This window comes from Phalacrocorax aristotelis, chromosome W, assembly GCF_949628215.1.
Source record: "Phalacrocorax aristotelis chromosome W, bGulAri2.1, whole genome shotgun sequence".
Lineage (NCBI taxonomy): Eukaryota > Metazoa > Chordata > Aves > Suliformes > Phalacrocoracidae > Phalacrocorax > Phalacrocorax aristotelis.
This window is the reverse complement of record NC_134310.1, coordinates 6,404,179-6,417,396: the sequence shown is the minus strand read 5'-3', so window position 1 is coordinate 6,417,396 and position 13,218 is coordinate 6,404,179. Positions and strand designations below refer to the sequence as shown.

Below are 13,218 nucleotides of genomic sequence, written 5' to 3'. Positions count from 1 at the left end.
GAGGTTGCCAAGGGAGTGGAAAATAGGTCTTGTGGGAGCAGACCTGAAGCGACACCATGAAAGTGACCTTTATCCCAAATGCTGGGCAAACTGGTGCATCTTTATGCATAATTTTTTTTCTTACCCTCGTAGGCTGAAGGGGAGTGTGTGCTTATGGTAGGGTTTGTAGGCAGCTTTGTTGTCTTCCCGGAGGCAAGGAGCAAGTCTCCCTGGTCAGCACAGAGCCACCCATCAGCATGTGTTGTGTTTTGGGGAATTTTGCTTCAGCAGCCTGGTTCTACTGTGGCCACTGACACAAAAACTGGCTTGTCCTCTGCAAGCAGGAGAGAGCCGTAGGGTCCTTTCCCTGCAGGACTGCTCTCTGCCTTGCTTTGCCTGGGTTTGTGAGGCTCCTAGGCTGTAGGAAGGTGTGGAAGGGGAATTTCTATCCTTTCTCCATGCCTGCCGGGATCAGCATGGTGAGGACTTTGTGGTGGATGTGGGCACTGAGTAATTTCATGTGATAGTGCTGAGTTCCAGGTGAGCTTTGACACAAACCCAGCCAGGAGTTGAGACTCAGCTCCTCAGATTGGCTCCTGGAGCATAGCCCTTGTCCCTGCCTTCCTTTAAACTTCTGATTAGAAGCTCTGAAACACATCCCAGGACTCTCCTGAGGACCCCTCTTTTTGATGCAAGTTCTGCCATCCCTCACTCATCTTAACGCACTTTCTCAGGCTTCTGCTTCCTGTGCATCTCCAGCAAGAACCTGGGCAGAGCATTCTCTTCACCTGGCATTGGTCGCAGATCTCTGCCCAGTCTTTCTCCTCCCTGCTGTCTTTCCCTTCCCCTGAATCCCTCCTTTATTTTGCCTTTGCTTATTTTGAATACAAAGCTCCTCCATCACAGTGTTTATGGTTTGTAAAGCCTTGGGCCCATTGCTTATTCTCCTTCTTATATCCCTACTTAACCGCCTTAGCTCCCTGTGCCCTTTCTCTGCTCCTAAAATATCCAGGAAGAATCACAGTCCATGTCCCCAGCCGTCTGCCGCATAGTTCCCATATCCCGGGAACCCGATTCCCAGACACTGCAATGGTTCAGTCACAAAGTCCTCCTCTTTCTCATCCCTTAGAAATTTCTTTCTCTGGAGTCAGCAGCAGATGTATTTGCCTCTCTCGTGAGCCTCCCAAGCCTGGAGCACCCTTGAGCAAGATCTCTGTCATGTACACGATGCCCAGAGCGTACACAGTGGGGGCTGGATGAAGGGTGCGGGCATCCCCACCTGCTTCGGAAGCTGCTCAGTCGCTGCTGGCTGGTATGTGCTGGCACTGGGCTTATCTCCCTGGCCCCAAGTAAATGTCATCAGCTTGCTTCGTACCCACCTTTCCATATCAGCTTTTGTCATGGTTTCCCTTCGTCTCTTCCCAAAATAGGCTGGTCTGCTCTAAAGCACAAATGCCCCGGTTCCCATCTTTGCAAGGGTGTGGTGAAGAATGAGTGTTGGCTGCATCCCAGCTCCATTTGCCTCCAAGAGCTCCTGGATTGAGGGTTATTTGGGGGGTATTTTTTTTGGTTTGGTTTTTTTTTTTTAGTGAACTGAACCTTCAAGCAGCATTTTGTGTCCACACATGCAAAGTGAAGCTGATGTTTGTGTGCCAGTGGGGACTGAAGCAAGTGTACAGTGAACAGAAGACAAGTGGGACAGAGGCGTGGGATGCTTTGGTCTGAGGCCGAGTCAGAGAGAATTGTGGAGCCTGGTGTTGGGGAGACAGACCCACGTTCTTAAGTCAGGGCTGGTGGAGAGGAGGGGCAAGAGAGTTGTGTGGTTAGCCCATCAGAGCCATACCAGAGCAGGGCTGGAACTGTAAGGAGCCAGGGATGCAACATGTGCCAAGCCTTTGCTGCGGAGCAGGAGTGAGGCCAGCCAAAGGGCAGGGAGCACGGAGCATGCAAATGGCGAGGCGGGGGCCAGGGTGGGAAGCTGAGAGGGTGGTTCACTGTGGCGAAGCCCTCCTTGGTCAGGGCGCTGCGCTGGGACCTGAGCAGGTCTGCATGGACGAGAACAGCTCTGCTCTTGCTCTGGGTGGCCTCTGAATGAGAGAGCATCTCTGCCACCGAGGTGAGCATGGGCAGAGTGAGCTCAGGCCCATTCGCTCCTCTCCAGAGAGGTTTAAATGTTCTCACACACGTCACAGCCCACTGCTGCTGCCTTCACTCACCTCCTGTCGAAGGGGACAGCTTGCTCCCCTGTCCTGTCCTCCAGAGACACAAGGTCCAGCTCGTCTCATGCCTGTGCATGAGGAGCGGGGAGAGCGGCCGGCAGGAAAAGCGAGCCAGGCCAGCTCAAAATAGACTGCTTGTCTGAGTTTTCCATGAGACCTTTGAGACTCCTTATCTCCCCGCTGCTGTTCTGGCACAGGACGAGTTGCAGATGGAGCAGCCTCCATGAGCAACATTACCTCAGTCACCCCAAGGCTTCCTGCTGCCTGGGCAGGACTCAAGGCTGTTGTCCCATGGGATAATGGCTGCTGCAGCCTCTCGTTTAGCAGGGCTAATTGGGTGGAAGTGAAACCTGCCTAGTATCATCAGGACAGGGCATATTGAGAAGCCTGGCTTTGGTGACAGCAGCTTTAGCAGAGATTGGGCATACAGGTTTGGTAAGCTGTTAAAAAGATGCCAGTATTTGAAGGGTGGTCTTGTACCTCTCCTGCTGTAATACATGCCCTGCTTTCAGCAACGCAAAAGGCAGCAGGGGCAGCCCAAGCCACCCTAAGGTCTGTGATCCTCCTTCTCTGTAAAAATAAGTATATTCCTGCTAGGAAGCAGGCAGAGCTACTTGATGGGAGGTTGGTCCTGCTTGCCGGGCGCCTCCGCATGAGCCATGGGTTCATAGTTCTGTGCTCAGGTGTCACTGAGCTGTAGGCTTGTTTGTAGCCCTGGGGAAGGTTTGGCAGTGTGACCTCCTGGTGCTTTCCACAAGTGCTTTTCTGACCCTGTAAGGATTTTCCTGTGGCCTTAATGAGACATCTGGGGGCAATTAGTTTTCTGTTTTATGACATGCCTGGCTTTTCTCATTGAACGTGGCATAGAGGGGCTATGCTGGTCCTCTAGCCACATCTGGGAAGAAGGGAGGGAAGGCAGGAGGTGTTGAGTCAAGCTTTGCATTCATCCTCCTCCTTCCTGGGCCTTGTGTGCCTGTACAGGGTGCGGGTCCAGGCGTAATCCCGCACGAGCTCTGCTGCACAGTGACGAAGGATCAATCCTGCCGTGACTTGTTGCTCTCATGCAAGTCCTGAGATTAAGGCTGAGCCTGCTTCCCACCCACAGTATCCTAAAGTTTCCTAGAGTAAGAGATTACAGAGAGGATTAGATATAAACCTTTGCTGCAGCAGTAAATCGTGTTTTTCACTGCTGCCAACTATGCAGAGGAAGGACAGTGTAGCTGGTGTCTCCCATGGATCACGGCAGTATTGCTGACCCCAGTTATTTCAAAGTGATAAATCACCACCTGTCCCTGGTCTATCATAAACTATTACATTGTATTGAAAACCAAGTAGGTTAAAGAGGAAATCATGAGCATCCTTGTTCATTGCTTTTTGGTTCTAGGGCTTTTGGGGTGATGTTTCTGAGGTTTTTCTCTATGACCCCAAGAGTGTATAAATGTCACCTAGAGGTGTGTGATCACTCTAGGAACTGAGGCTTTGACATTGGCACTAAAACTCATGAGAACTGCAGCATGCTTGCAAGGGCTTCCATCACCAGCAGGGACCCACTGAAGGGGACCCTCCATCATGGGGCTTGAATGATTTCTTTGGACAGAGTTGCCATAATTTTTATTTTACAGGGGGGGAAACTGAGGCACAAAAAGGTGATGTTACTTACTGCTAGAAGTGAGGATTTCAGGGGCTTCATGTGGTGTTTGGCCCAAAAGGTCTCAATACCCTGACTGGTACCTATGCTGGAGAGGATGCTGGTGGTTCCTGATGCAGATGCTGGATTCGTAGCAAAGCTGAGTCCATACTCGGTGCTAGGAAGAACCAAAAGGAGAAGCTGATGCTGGGCAGCTACTTATGGGTGATTCCTGAGAATGAGGTTCATTTTAGACAAGTTCTGATGATCCATCCATTTAATAGACCAACACATGGGCAGACCTGCAGAAAACACTCTAAGAAATCTATTAGAAATCCTGCATGGAGGAGAAGGCCATTGAGCAGTTCTACTGGGAATGACAGGACTTTTTTACCTTTTATTTTTCCCCTTGTAGTTCATGTAATCAGCTAATGGTTTTTGCTGACAGATATTTATCAGCCTGAACATGCTTTCCCTGGTCTTGGGAAAATAAAAATCTTTACTCCTGGCTCCAATAAAAAACCCAGCCCAATATCCCTGAACGAGCAAGTCTGAATATCAATCCTTCTCTTGGCATCTCAGTTCTGGGGGTCGTTAAGAGGAGAATGGCAAAAGCAGAAAGCAAAGCCACCCAAGGTTAGAAATGGGCCTGACTATTATTATTAATTTTTTTTTCAGCCAGAAATTTCATATGTTTAATGAGCTGAGGGGCATAGCATGCTAGCAGCTATCCCCAGGGCTGGAAGCAAAGCTGCTGCAGCACAGGTCACTGCAACGTGTGAAACAGCCCTGTTCTGCTGTGGGAGAGGATTTGTGGAGCGAGGCCCTGGGAGCACAATGTGGCACTGGTGCTGCCGTGGCCCCACAAGCTGTTGCCAGGACCTGGCTCCAGCATCCCTCACTCCGTTGCCCATCAGAAGTCATTTCCCTGAAGAAAAAGGGGCTCAGCACCCTGTTAGTGACTGTTCACTTTTTCTCTGTGCATGTCCCTTCCTATCTACAGAGCTAATACTCCTCTCCTTCATAACTTGTTTGCTGCCCTGTATTGATTTACTCCTGTCTTACACCAGTTTAGGATGTTGAAATCTGCTTTCAGCCCTGTCTGCAGCAAGTGAAAATCGACAGACACCTCTGTTTGGATTAACCAAGTCTGCTCTTACAAAAATATCTGTTAAGCACAGCTCAGCAGAGCATAACATCCAAGATGCGTTAGATTGTGATGTTAGATTTATTATCAAGGAAGCAACCCATAACTTGTGAGATGCTGCTCTCCATCGCAAATGCAGTTAGCCATTCTTTCCAGCACTAATGAGAATGAAGATTGATGTCCTCGCCCCTCCTCTCTGGTGGTGCCAGCAAATGCAAGGGTCTTTTTTTTTTTTCTTCTCGTAGTGCTTCACGGTGCTGAAAATTACTGAAGTGAAATTTTACAATGAGTCCCTGCTGGTTTGTGACTTTTGTACATCTGGGGAGTCCAAACAGGTTTGTTAAAGCTCTCTTGTTCTCTGTATATATGAATGTACATGTATGCATGTATATTTATATTTTATATATATGTGCATATGTGTGTGTAGACTAAAAGGAATTCAGCTCCTGTTGCACAGGACTGGGATCTGCACATTCTCTTTTGAGTATTTCATGCCAGATATTAGCTGTGACTTATATTTTGAATAAAAAATTTAATTAAATTGGTGTTTGTGAGCTGCTGGGGGGCTTTGGCCACTATCTTGCTCAGGAAATAAAATGACCTCATTTTTGAGAGTTGCAGGGTAAAGGAAACCAGCTTCCAACCCTGTTGGGTAGCGAGGAATATGTGGAGGAAGGCAGCATTCCCGATGGAGAGGGAGGTTCAGTGGTTTAACCAGGAAGTAGTAGCCCAAAGCTCCTGGATGCCACTTGTCAGCGGGGATCAGGGGGATGCCTTAGACCAGGTACTGACCAGCACGAGGTTTTGCAGATACCTCCAGTGCACTGAGGGACTTTGACCTTGGTCTGGTGATTCAGTTCACAGGAGGAAAACATCTCATGCACAACCCCAGCGCAGCAGTAGGACCATATTCATGGCTAATGTAATCCAAACCATAATGAAGCCAACAGAGGAAGAGAACTGTTGTGTTTTCAGCCAGCTCAGAGACATTTGCCCAGGTGCTGGACTAAGTCTTGTGAGCTTTGCGATGCTTGCCAACCCTCTGCCTGTTTGCAGATCTGTCTGCTTCCCTTCATGCGTTCTCATTGCCCTAACACGTAACATGCTTCATTTGTTTCTGTCCAGGCACAAGGCTTCAGGATGCAAGAAGATCTGAGGAGAGATTTATCCCCTTTGACTGGAAGTGGGAGAAGGTTTTCCAGTCCTAGATTTCCCCACCGCCATCAGAGCCTGGCTGAGAGGCACACCGCTGTCACAGTGCTGCTGAAGATTGTCTCTCGTGCTGTTGTAAAAACCATTGACCTCAGTTGACAGCCCCATGACCCTGATCTGAAAACAGGTAGGAATGACTGGAACCAAAAAGGATCTCCCTGGAGATTGTTAGTCCTACAGTAACACCCAGGTCATCACTGCACTGTGTTTGCAGTTAGGGATGTGCAGTTGTAGCTGAACAGATAGCTCTAAGGTAGATTTTTCTGTCCTAGCGATGAAATTGGGTCCTCAGTGTAGGGTAAATCAGAGGATTTTAAAATCATAGAATCATTAAGGTTGGAAAGGACCTCTAGGATCATCAAGTTCAGCCCTCACCTCAACACTCCCAGGCCTCCTACTCCATGTCCTGAACTGCCACGTCTACATGTGTTTTGAACACTCCCAGGGGTGGTGACTCCCCCACCTCTCTGGGCAGCCTCTGCCAATGCCTGACCACTCTGAGTAATGAAATTTTCCCTAATCTCCAACCTAAACCTCCCCTGATGCAGCTTGAGGCCGTTTCCTCTCGTCCTGTCACTGGTGACTTGGCAGAAGAGACCAACCCCCCCCTCACTCCAGCCCCTCTCAGGCAGCTGCAGAGAGCGAGAAGGGCTCCCCTCAGCCCCCCTCTTCTCCAGGCTAAACCCCCCCAGCTCCCCCAGCCGCCCCCCAGCACACTTGTGCTCCAGACCCTGCCCCAGCCCCGCTGCCCTTCTCTGGACATGCTCCAGCCCCTCAAGGGCCTTCTTGTCCTGAGGGGCCCAAACCTGAGCCCAGCATTCGAGGTGGGGCCTCCCCAGTGCCGAGCACAGGGGCCCCATCCCTGCCCGGCCCCTGCTGGCCACACCAGTGCTGACACAAGCCCGGGGCCTGGTGGCCTCCTTGGCCACCTGGGCACTGCTGGCTCATGCCCAGCCGGCTGTCAGCCAGCACCCCCAGGGCCTTCCCTGCCGGGCACTTCCCAGCCCCTCTGCCCTAAGGCTGGAGCATTGCCTGGGGTTGGTGTGACCCAAGGGCAGGACCCGGCACTTGGCCTTGTTAAACCTCACACAACTGGCCTCGGCCCATGATCCATCAAGTTCTGGCAACTTACACCTGTAGAGGATCTCTGCTGTTGTCCTGGGAGATGGTAGAAATGATGCAGACCCTTCCAGTCCTGCTCTGCAGCAATTGCAGCCTGGCTGTAAAAAAGCAACAGTCCCAGCAGCGCTTCCACGTACCCAGTGTTTCTTTCTCACAGATCTCTGCATTTTGCACTGGCTTGGGAGTGTTATGAACTGGGAAACCTTTAGCAATGCGTTATTCAAAACACACTGCTTTCACTGTGAGGTTTCAATTGTGGTTTGTAGGGTTGGGCTGACATTACTGCATCTAAATTCAAGGCAGATTTCATTCATTCACAGGGAATGAATGCTAGATCCTTACTTCCCTGCTAGGAAATAAGCCCTGGCCGAACAGATCTGCACAGAGGCCCTGGCCCCAGGTGACCTGGCTGTTCTTGCTCGGCTCAGATAACAGCTCTGCCCCTCAGCTGGGCAGCCGCATGGTCCAGAAACCTGCTGAGATGTTGACATGTTGCATTCATAGTAGCTTCTGGAGGTGGGAGAAGGACAGAAGACTGGTGAGGGGACACAGAGCTAAGGAGAGGTTTGTCCCTTGTGCAAGTAGCCTTTCATTTTGGCAGGGTGATGCAGGTCTATCCCTCAACACAAGGAACCACCACAAAGTCAACTCCCTGTCCCCAGGGTCTACATGACAAATGTGGGGCTTTTGTGGACAACTGTTTGGACTCAGGGTCCACTGTGCAATCTAATCCTGACCTTGGTTTATTGTTTAAACTGCTGCAGCCTTGATGTACGGTAGAGGCTTAGCAAACCTCAGCTCTGGTTTCAGCTGAAACAGGAACCTCTGCACAGCCATTGACACCAGATGGTCTCAGCTGGGTTGAAGTCCAAGTGGATGAGGAAAAGCAGTATAAAATCCATCATGTAGACGTGGCCTTAGAGACTCATAAAGGGAGCAAGGGAACATCAGTGCTTGAGCTGCTTAGAATCAAACTGGACAACTTTTGGGGAACTCAGGGAGGAAAACTGTGCTACTATGGCCCTGGGGTTTGCTGTTTGACGGCGATGCGGGGAGGCCTTCCCCCACTTGCTCTGCAGCCATTCTAGTGTAAGATCCAGGAGAGCTGATGTTGGCTCCTGACTTTGACAAACACACCAGTAAGTCTGTGCCCTGTCGATCCTTACCTTTTCTGATGAGAGGAGAAGGTGGACTCATCTTTCGCTGGGGGTGTGTGCAGCACCTTGCACACTGTGGCTTTGAGCTCATTTGGGACCATCGTGCCATAAGATGAAAGCAGGGTATGGGAGTGTCCCTGGGCCGGATGGGGCACAGGCAAGGAGGTCTCTGGGTGCTGGGCTGGCTGGAATCCCATTGCCGCAGGGCTGCAAGGCAGGAGCAGGGAAGTGGCCATGAGGCTGGAGGTGACAGAGCACTGAGACCCTGCTACTCCTGCCTGATCCCTCTGAGCAGCAACCCCAGGCAGCAGTAGGTCCGGAAACTCCATTCGTGACACCGATTAGCAAGGCCCTGAGCTGTCGTAATAGGACAGGCCCCTTGCCTGCAAGCCTTGCTGGTGATTTCTGCTTTGGTTTCTATTAACAAATCTCTGTGGTTATGTGCTCATGCTGCGCAGTGAGGGGCGGAAGGTTCAAAGCCAAGATAAATAGTCTTGGGGTCTGGCCGGGGCTCTAGGAAAACAGAGCACACAGTGAGTAATTTGGTTAATACGTTCAGACACAGCCATTAGCCTGTCAGTGCTTCCTGTGAGGAGGCTCAGCCAGAGAAAGCTGGGCTGCATTGGGTTAGGCACAACCAGTGCGGCTCTGCAAAGCCACTGTGCTGCAGTGCAAGGGCTGGCCTGGCACTGGGATGGCCACGTGTGCCTGTGCTCTGTCCTGGAGCCACCTGTGGTAATGATGGGAATGCAAAGTCCCTTGTCTTTGCTCCCAGGGATGCAGGTGATTCACAGTGGCCTCATGTATGATGGCGGACAGAGGCTGTGCCTATCCCTCTTCCCAGCTTCCCACTTGCTCATGCAGGAGAGCAGCCTCGGCCACTGGAAACCAGTGAGTGGGATGGGAGAGGTCTGTCCCATGCAAGGCTGTGCATCTTTGGCTGTGAGGGGGCTGGATCAGGCTTGTTCAGTGCATTGGTATCTGCAAGATGGGATGGGGAGGTGGTGACCCCCATCCTCCCACAGCCTCCAGCAGACACTCAGACCCTTTGCTGGGTTCTGCTTGGTGATGGGTGTTGTTTTTCCCGTTGTGGCATTAACATTCCTCTCTCCTGCTTCATTCCTGGATGTGCCAAGGTGCATTTACACTGCCCTGGCTACATATGTAGGTACCAGAGTGAGAGGGAGCAGAGTCTACAGCTGAGAGTATTCATAGCCCTTGGCCAGATTAGAGCTGGGGCAGTTCTGGAGGTCTGAGTTGTGGGGCTCCACTCTGCACACGAGTCCTGCATTAAAGGTCCCAGGAAAACAGCTGGTTTCTGTGTCCTTGTGCGCAGGCATTCTACAAGGCTGTGTCTTTTCGTGTGTGTCTGAGAGAGCAACAGCTTTGTCAATCTTTGGAGCAAGCGCTTGTGATGAGCAAGAAAGCCGGATAATCTGCCATCACCTTGAGAAGCAGTGCTGAAGTGTTCAGCTCCTTTGATTGTCTCCTTTTTGCAGAGGAGAGGGAATAATCCCAGAAAAAAACAAGTGTCTCTGAGAATCTAAATTAGAGTCCATCCATTACAGCTCCTTTTCATTACTTATTTATGCTTTTTCTTCTCCTAGCAAACTTCTTCAGCTCTCCAGGTCTGTTGTGTTGACACCACAAGAATGAGAAGAGGGAAACCTCGCAGGCAGAAGACCCTCCTGCCTGCTGGCTCCCTTGATCCCCCTTTACTGGCTTCAGGAAGCAAGAGCAGCTGGGTGCCAGCCAGCAGCCAGCATGGTAAGATTGGGTTCTTGGCAGTCTTTTGCAATGGCAACTGATTTTGCGCATGCCAAAACTAGCCCCTTCAACCCCGATTCCATAAAAACCAGCCAGCTTCAGCAGTGAAACAGCTGCAGCTAATGGGAAGAGCAACTCGCCCTGCAGGCTTCCGAATGGTTCAGCTCTGAACCTCCCAGCGTTGGCATACTGTCATCTCTCTGTCCATCAGCAGCTCCGAAACCTGTGTGCTGTGCTGCATCACTAACTCGCGTAAGCTTTATCGCATGCCAAGGGATGCCTTTTGCTTGCAGAGCGATGGGCCAGCCGCAGCCGTATGCAATGCAGCCTTGTCGGGTCTCTTTCTATAGGGACCAACGCACAGGTGCATTTTTGCAGCCTTGCAGGCTACCAGTGCTTGGAGGGCCGTGCACTGGGGAGCTCAGCTGTGTGTGCTGCAGGCCTGCTGGGCTACAGAGAGCACGGAATCCAGCTTCAAAACACGCAGAGGGAAGTCTCCAGCTGGGAAAAGACAAACTCACTCTGTTGAATGTTTTAGGTCCAATTCCCCGGCTAGTGTGAGCAAACAAGCATCTGCTCACTTTAATCCCCGCCTGTACTAAGGATGTTGCTGTGCATTGGCCAAACAGGTTTTTTGCAAAGGAAGGAAAGTAAAACCCATGATAAATATATCACTAATGGTATATCCTTTGAGAAAGCTAAACAGCACTCCAGGAGCGCTGTGAGATTCGGGGAGCGTCTCCCCGCTGCAGGCTCAGGAGCGCCCTCGGCTCCAGCGCTTCCGCATCTTGCCCATTCGCGGCATCTCTGAGCTGACCAAATACTGACTGCTGCGATGTGTGAGCGGCCAGGTCCTACCCGCCCTGCAGGCTGCCCCCAGCTGCACCCAGGGCTCTGCTTCTGCCCTTCTCGTCCGCACAGGCTTGGAGGCTCTGAGAGCACTTGCAGTCCCTGAGCCCTGTCCCAGCATCCAGACTGCCACACTCCAGGGTGGCTTCCAAAAGGGATGGAGAACAGAAGGAAAAAGGTAGTCTGGCTCATCACGAACTGTAAGTAGCCAAGCCACCACCTGCGACGGATCATGGACTTGTGTAAGACCCATCTCCATGGAGATTAAACTGCGCTGCCACTCCAGAGGATCAGCAGGAGAGCTCTGCCGATGGCAGGGCGCACGAGGATAAGAGGAAGTTTTGCTCGTGCTGCCTGCCAAGTCTAATCAGGATCTTTCCACACCAGCTCCTATCTGTTGGCGTCTCTCCGGGAGCAGACCGACCTGTTCTTCCTCTTGTGCCCCAGGGAGCAAGAAACATTTCACGAGTCTCATATGCTGATTTTGGAGAGTAAAGCAAACCTGGGCCAGTGAGTTCTAGTCCCCTGGAGAGGAGGTTGGGAGCAGCTCGGTGCCCACCTGGAGCTCACAGAAGGGCTGTAGCACCCCTTGACTTGGTTGTCCGCACTCGAAGCAGTGGGATGCAGCCAACCTCACATCTCTAGTCCAGGCTGGAAGTCCCTCCCCTGTGTATCTACCTTGCATGGTTTTCTCTGCCTTTCCCTAGCTGCAAGGGCCAAGGCTTTCCCATTATTTTTTGCCCGCTGAGCTTGCCTGGGGATGCAGCAGGTTTTCTAGCTGCAAAGCACAGTAAATCACAGGCCCAGCGAGGCTGCCTCCCAGCTGCACGGAGAGGGCTCTAAGTCCAGGGTCACTTAGCTGCTACACGGTAGCTCCAGAGAAGTGATCTGTGGATTAAATTTCCAGGAACTCAGTTTTGAGCCACCAGTTCACCCGATTAAAAATAAACACAGAGTTATAGATGGGCTGTGATCAGTCACAGCTGATTTTTATCGACCCCGGTTGGGCTTTGGGATGGAAAGAGCACTCGGTTGGAGTCACTGTCTTTCCATTCCCAATCCATGCTGCCTCGGGAGGATTTGGGAAGCAGAAAGTTCGAGTGGGGCCTCTGTGAAATTCTGGCTGATCTGAGATTTTCCCACACATTCATTAGACATACAGCTCATTCAAGTTTATTTCCAGAGGATTTAAGGGCTGAAAGGCTCATTGTATCTATCTGGTGTGATACCTGGCTTCTGTGGGAGCTTGAACCTGCAGCATGCAAAGCAGACAGGCACTAAGCACTGCAGTATTTAATGACTGGGCGAGGAGACTCTTTTCTGTCCCAGTTTAGAAGGTGCAGGAGCCAGCAGAAAGGCAGAGCCGCTGTGGAGCTCAGTGGAGGGACGCTGCATCCCTTATGGATGCTTTTTAGCTGAGGTGTCCGTCCGTGCAGTTGGAGCCATGAGATGCTACTGTAACAGAGCGGGGCTGTGCCAGCAGCTCCCAGGGAGCAGGGTCCCCGGCCCCCCCAAGGCGCCTCACTGCGGTGGGAACAGCGGGGTTATCGGAACGGGGTGGCTCCTCTCTAAGTTGGAAATTTCTCCTCTGGCCAGAGGCAGCAACCTTGGCTCGCATCCCTGCTCCCTGTCACTGAGCCTCGCCACCTTCCAGGGTTCACTTTGTTCACAAAGAGCCTCAGATAAGCTTTTTGGCAGGGGTGCTCTGTTCTGCTGCAGCATTAGCATGGCCCAAGGCAGGTTTTTTTTTTAATATTAACCTCTTGTATCCCTTAGAAGATGCAGCTCAGACACAGACCCTGGGGCTGGAGCAGCAAGACGAGGCTCTGCGTCAGGGGAGAAGCATCGGCATCACCACAGGGGTTGGTTTCCTCTGACTGCCGTCCCAGACCGAGGAGATGTCAGCCTCTTTGGAGGAGCAACATGGAGGTAATGGCAGTGCTCACCTGTGGGCTGAGCCCCGTGCTGGGAGCGCCTGGCAAGAACCAGTGAGTAGGAGAAACTTTCTGGCTGGTGAAAACGGGCTTTGAACCCCTTCCCGTCAGAGCCATGGGAAATCCTGCCATGGTTATGATCACGTGTGCCTGAGGTTGGGTTTGTGAAATGCCTAAGGAATGGTTGCAACTCGGGGAACATTTT

At 51.6% G+C, this 13,218-nt stretch overlaps 1 long non-coding RNA gene across 10 annotated transcripts in view; it reads left to right on the top strand.

The window, feature by feature from the left end:
• Positions 1-13,218, top strand: part of LOC142049237 (uncharacterized) — a 46,750-nt gene that overhangs the window by 12,692 nt on the left and 20,840 nt on the right. For 8 of the 10 annotated variants that reach the window (XR_012657643.1, XR_012657641.1, XR_012657646.1 and 5 more), the window contains 6 exons: positions 5,218-5,307; positions 5,830-5,970; positions 6,098-6,311; positions 10,071-10,230; positions 11,152-11,570; positions 12,856-13,008. This is a non-coding gene — a long non-coding RNA (uncharacterized LOC142049237). Of the gene's footprint in view, positions 1-5,217; positions 5,308-5,593; positions 5,757-5,829; positions 5,971-6,097; positions 6,312-10,070; positions 10,231-11,151; positions 11,571-12,855; positions 13,009-13,218 lie in introns of all 10 variants that reach the window. The other 2 variants (XR_012657640.1, XR_012657644.1) reach the window with 2 other exon arrangements.